Genomic DNA, 6,527 nt, shown 5'->3' on the forward strand with positions numbered 1-6,527 from the left:
GGGTTACCCTTTTTCTACTCAGCTTGTCTTGTCTTGGTACACGCAACTCTACTAACCACGTCCCCAATCGTAGCACTACTGCGTTGACATCTTCGTTGGGCACTTGGTGACTGTCAAGAGCTGCAAAGACACCATACAGCACTGTGTGTGTACTTGTTTCGGCTACTTTTGCCCCCATACAGGTCTTATTTTTTTTCTTCCTTTTGACTGCGAGCATTGGGCCGAGCCTGACGAACCACTTCTCTTTGATAGCTTCCCCACCCTTTCTTTCCATAAGACTACACTAGTTTTCTAACCTTTTATGGCTATTGATCAATGTCCATGGCTCTTCGGCTTCATGAAATGGAGACGCAGGTGGGGGCATTGCCGCATTTATTCCTGGTGTTGTTGGCACTGGTGACACCACCGCCACTCCTCTCTCTTCAGCCTCTTCTGGATCAAGGTTGATGATTAATTGGTTAATCATCTTTTGGATTATTCCCTTTAATGTGAAATAGTCTTCCATCTTATGGCTGATCATTTGACGAAATCAACAATATCTTGGGTCTTGGACATACCCTACTTCGTTCTATTGTGGTGGCTCAAGCAATTTCAACACACCTTCCTCGACTAGGTGGTCCATCAGAGGAATTAAATTTTCCAACTGAAAAGTATATGACCCATGGCTAGATCCCTTTACTATATTTTCACGGGCGTGCAATCCTGACTATCTTCCTCTCCTTTTCAGATTCAACGACCCTCTTTACCTCTTTCTTGACATGGTTATTTTGTTTCCTATCATTAGAACATGTCCTCTTTACAACGTAATTTGTTGCTGTCATTCGACCTGCTTCCCGTCTTGGTCGCACCATCCTAAAGGACTCCTCCACTAGGTGAGCTTTAGTGGCCAAATTTTGGAACATTGGAAGCTGTTACAGACCAGCCCATATGCTATAGTGGGCTCTATCCCCTCATGCACATTATAACCTGTTGTTCCTCTCTTGGTAATTTTTGGCACATTGCACCCTTAGACCTCTAGCGGTCAATGAATTTTTCTACAGGCTCTTGCAACCTTTGTTGGGCTAAAGCCAGATCCATTAACGACACCTCTCTCTCTCTCTCTCTCTCTCTCTCTGTGTGTGTGTGTGTGTGTGTGTGTGTGTGTGTGTGTGTGTGTGTGTGTGTAGAGAAAAACTTGATTATGAAGGTATCGTGCATCTGTTCCTAGGTCTTGATTGACCCTGTTGGCAACGTGGAGCACCATCAGAAGGCTTGCCCTGTTAAGGTGAACCTGAATAATATGTTCCTCGATGACCCGCGACCATCGAATTTCGTAAAGTTAGGGCGCATGAAGTTGGCAGGGAAGGGTACCTCATCCACCTCGACTAGATAAGGGACGTGATAAGTATATTTCCCATTTCTTTCCTTTTCTCTTTCATTTTGTAGTGTGCTGGATACCGTTTGGGACAACTATTCCCAGGTGATTTGCAATGGCTGAGCGGGCGCATGTTTGTATGGTACCAGTATGGGCCGGACTTGTGGTTCTTCGGGTGGGAGACAATCCGCGGCTTCCTGTGATCCTTCTATGGATTGAAGGGTTAGCAGTGTGATGGCCCAACTGGCATTCTAGGCAAGTATCGCCATCATCGTCTCTTGCGTTTCTTCAAATTTCTTCAGCAAGCTGACCTGAACTTACGACATTTCACTTATCTACCCTTAAATAGATGTCGTGTCATCTTCCTCTACTCCGATCATGTTCACCATTATTCACCGAGTCGGTTGTACTTCTGACGCTAACTTCCCCATATCCGTCAGAGTCTTGGTGACCTGAGCATTAATGAGCACTTTGGGGATTCTTTGGATTGTTAATGTGTTCTCCCTATAGGTGAAACGTGTTGTCTTGTGAAGTGCTAGAAACCATTCGACCATCAAGCGTGAAACTACCATTTCTTTCATTAGTGTTTTGCTTTGGTTCAATGGCTTTTCCATAACACACTGGTCGCCACTATTTGTCAGTCACGCTGCGTGTAATGTTTGTTGTTTTCGTGCGACTGACCTCATTGCTACCTTCTTCAATCCTTGTCTTTCTTTCCTTGAACAAATTTTCAATCCTGCTCCGAAGTTTCCATAACAACCTTAGTGATGTGAGGGAATTTAAACCCTCCTCCAAGTAGGAAGCTACACGTAACAGCTGAGCTGAAAGCCATTGTCTTTATTTCTGCGAACACATGTTTCTGTCAGTGCACCATAGTCATTAAACATTAGTGCAATAAAATAATAATAAACATAGTGAACCATGTTCTTATCGATCGCAGAAATTATATAAAGAAAGAAGTCTCTTTGCCTTAAAGATGAAGGGAAGAATGTTCCCGACAAGATTCGCCAGTTGGGTGCCCTTAAGGGGGTCGAACAGGCCTCCTAGTGATGAATCCATACGTACAAGTTCACGCCATTTATGTATGCCCTGGGAAAATGGCCATGTTTTGACCACAAAACTAGATATTCTGGGTTTAATCCCTAGAAGAGTCGTCAGTTTGTTAACACAAAATTTGTGTGCATTTTTATTTTGTTGCCGGGAGGGGGTGGATGATTTTGTAGGCATTCACAAATGGCACAAATAAGCTTATAAGAACACAACGCAGTGGAAGACATTTAATTTCAGATATTTTGAATTCTTTACATTCTAGGATGTGGTCTAGCACAAGCTTTTAATTGCATCTTGTAAAATACCCTTAATTAAAAGGCAAAAGACCATGTCTATAGGGGACTACATCTCTTTAGGAAGGTCATTTGGGTGTGCCAAGCTAATTGTTTAGACCGCACCATCTCTGAGGATCGAATGTCTATGTCTCATTTTATTTTGGTCATGGGCTGTACGACCATTGGATCTCTGATCAAGTTGTACGACTATGGGTTCTGCCTTTAGGATGGAGACCTTTAGAAGACCAACTACGACTTTGAACCCAAACAATCCAGCCTGCAGATACCGTTTTAGAAGAGTAGGGCATTGATTAGCTTTGAATGATGAAGGTAATTAGTATTTACATGACCCTTGAGAGTGCAAGCTGTTTTAAGGGTTTATTTTGACTAGATGCTTACCATCTTGATTTTAAAGTTTGTAATCTATATAGAGAAGTCCCCTAAAAACAAAGCGATGGCCAATATTTGGGTTTTAGGGATGGATACACGCGTATTTCCTTTACATTCATTGATGGGTTAAGCTTGGGAGCTGTTGTTATAGCTTCAACATTGCCTAGAGACGTGTGTAACTCTCGAACCGAGTGACCTGTGATCCCCTCAGGTTGTTTGGACATCTATTGTTGTCCAGGTCATGCTTGGAGAGGTTTAGAACCAAGCTAGAGCCTCGAATAATTCGTGCCTTGGAGTAAAATTAGACGAGTGCATATTGTTATGCTTGCCCCATCAGGGTGATTGGCCTTCGTGCCAGAGGGTGAGCATTGTGTGGGGCAGCTCAGTCGCCACGCTGAGCGCCTTCACTGTTGTGTAGGATGCATAAGGCACTTTCTTTATTATCTTATTGTCACACCAGGCAACACAGACACCACGCTAGGTAACTTGGCTACCGTGCAGCGAAGATTTGGGCATTATTTTACTTTGTTCACTACCACGTCAGGCAGCATGGCCAACGTGCCAACACTCAAGCCACCACGGCAGACTTGTCTTCTAGACTTCTCTTGCATAGTTTTCTTGTTCTATAGGGGATTGTGTTGATGCATTGGAGCTTTCGCCAGGGTGATCACATAATGCCAAAGGCATATCTCATCTGTCGGTGATCAAACTTCGATGTTTAGAGTTTTGGGATTCCAGCAACGGATTCTGAGATTTACAGTGAGATTTTCCTCATTCCTTCTCTTATCAAGCAATCAAAAGAGATATCCAGTGATTCCACAGGAACTCTAAAAAGTCCATTCTTTAGAGCGAAATGGGTTATTTATAACCGAGAATGTCAGTGGACGAGGGAAATTGGTGATGCCATGTGGCACACACTGTGTGTCAATCTAAAGGGTCATGTGGGGTTTTACATGTCAGCCTTGTCTTTTGCACATTGGCCAAGGACATTAAGTTGCTTGATAGGGTGTGACGTCAGGTGTCTGACCCACCATGCGTGGCGTCCGAACCACCGCGCTAGGCGTCTGAACCGTTGCGTCGAGCTTCCAAGTTTCCATGTTGGGCATCCGAACCACCATGCCGGATGACTTGGCTTCATTTGGTTGCTTTTCTTTTCCCGTGCGACATGCCCACATGTCAATCGGACGTCTTGCACATCCATCAAGACTTAGACTTTTTAGGCCCTAAATTTAAATCTTTAGCGGTCCAATCACTTGGGCATATGCTAAGGAAATTACAATAGTGAAAAGAAAAGAAAAAGTCTTCCCCGCAATCCAGTGCTTACCGTAGATAGAAAGGAGTTACACTACTCCTAATCTAGGTTGGTCTAGTGCAACCATGTAGACAAGCGGGATTGCACTACTCCTATGTTAAAGTCCGTCTAACGTAGCAACATAGATGCTTTGTCCTAGTTTAAGAAGAGCTATCCTAAGATAAGATAAATGATTAAATAGCATTGTGCTATTGATTTGATTTGATTTGGGTTGACGAGCGTCTGGAGCTCTTCAATCTCCCTCATATTTATAGAATTTTGGGACGGTTGCATGAAGATATATTTTCGTAGCCAATTCTCCTGCCAACTGATGTGGAGATGATCGTCTGGACCCCAAAGAATATTGTGGCCTATTAGACAATACCACGTATGTTGGTTGTTCATCATGAGTTGGCCATTAATTGCACTCATGTTCTACTCCTATTACGTAGATGAGAGTTTTTCTTGAGTTGCCACGTGTTAGTAATGGTCATCTATTCTCCGCTTAAATGTGAATAATGGGCTATGGAATTAGGCTAACTTAGCATTATCATTACTCAGCTCCTTAAATATTTTTTGTCATATAGTTGTTGTATGACGCCATGGTGCATCGATCGTGCATCAATCGAATTCATTATTTATCATGACCGTGTTTCGATTAAGACCCAACTTTATTCAAGAGGTTGTTGTGGTGGTTAATTGGCTTTGCCAAGTGACTGAGATACACAATATGAGTATCCTTGTTGTAGCCAGCTAGGCTGACCCTTTTTAGGCTACTCATGACATATGGATTCTATTCTCATTTAGCCATCAAAGTAGCCAAAGAAATCTTCCTTATATCTCTTTTCGATATATTTTCTGCCACGTGACATCATTTGAGTCGCTAGATCAACATGGTCAGATTAGGTGTAAACACATATTCAGCTTTTGTATTAGATAGTGCCTTGGTTGTTTGCTTCTTATTACACCATGTTATAATTGCCGATCCACGTAAATATAAAGTCTCGGAAAATCCATACAAAGACCCGAGTACCACCTCAGGCAGAAATCCTTAATGTCTGAATCCTTTAGAAATTAAATGAAAATTAATTAAGTAATAAACTAAATTAATCGGTATATTATCTTGAATCACTATCTATATGAACTGCAAGACCCAAAACCATTAGAATTGCTAACTCAACATTACTTAAAGACCAATGAGCAATCTCAAAACCTAGTAGCTCTCGGGAGCACATTGAAACTCCGTATTGGACCTGGACCACACGTCGAAAGTCCGATTACCGCAAAACTATAAGGTTATGACCGTCTTATTGGGCTTGATAAGCATCGTGGGAAGCAAGCCCAAATAGTATCCAGAAACGCACAACTTGAGCCCTGAGCAAAGAGGGTGAGAAACGCGAATATCCTTAGGAAATGAACTCGAACTTAAGTGAATTAGAACATTTGCTTGCGGGTCAAATCGAAGACTTCAGACCGTCAAATTCTGACCAAAGTTTACCCTTGGATCAGGAAAATTTTCCTACATAGGTCAGTATACTTGTGGCCCAGATTGAGCAACGATGACCGTTGAACTGAAACAGGTCTTCCACGGTCGATCTACAAATCCAATCGGATCAAAATCTTAACCTGGCTTAGATCCATGGTCAGGGAACTTACTTTATGACATAGGTGAGTAATGGGCCTCTAGATGAGCCCCGTTTGCCCGAAACAGACGCCCTTTGGCTATAACCTAAGTATATCATGGCCCTAGGGCCATTGACATCAGTTCTGGGCTTATATAATGCCCTTAAACCACCCCTCTCTCATTCCATATGAATTCTCTAACCCTAGGAGAGTGAAGAGAGAAAAGAGGAGAAAAGAGTGAGGAGAAGAGAGAGAGATCTGTGGATCATTGCTGGGATTCACTCCCACCACCCAATGGGCTGAATCATCTCTCCTGTTTCGCTACACCAACGATCCTAGCTTCGACTTGGGTAAGAAATCCTAACCCTAATTTCATTTTAGGAATCTAAATAGAGAAATCGATGAAATAACTAACCTATTTCATGATTTAGGTAGCCACTGTGCTGTAGATAGAAATGTAGTGTACGAACCAAGTTTGTAACGAGCAAACTGACGGAAGGTGCAGACTATAAATGTTTAGTTTATGATTTTCAAGGTTTTCAAT

This window comes from Magnolia sinica, chromosome 4 (genome assembly GCF_029962835.1).
Source record: "Magnolia sinica isolate HGM2019 chromosome 4, MsV1, whole genome shotgun sequence".
Taxonomy (NCBI): domain Eukaryota; kingdom Viridiplantae; phylum Streptophyta; class Magnoliopsida; order Magnoliales; family Magnoliaceae; genus Magnolia; species Magnolia sinica.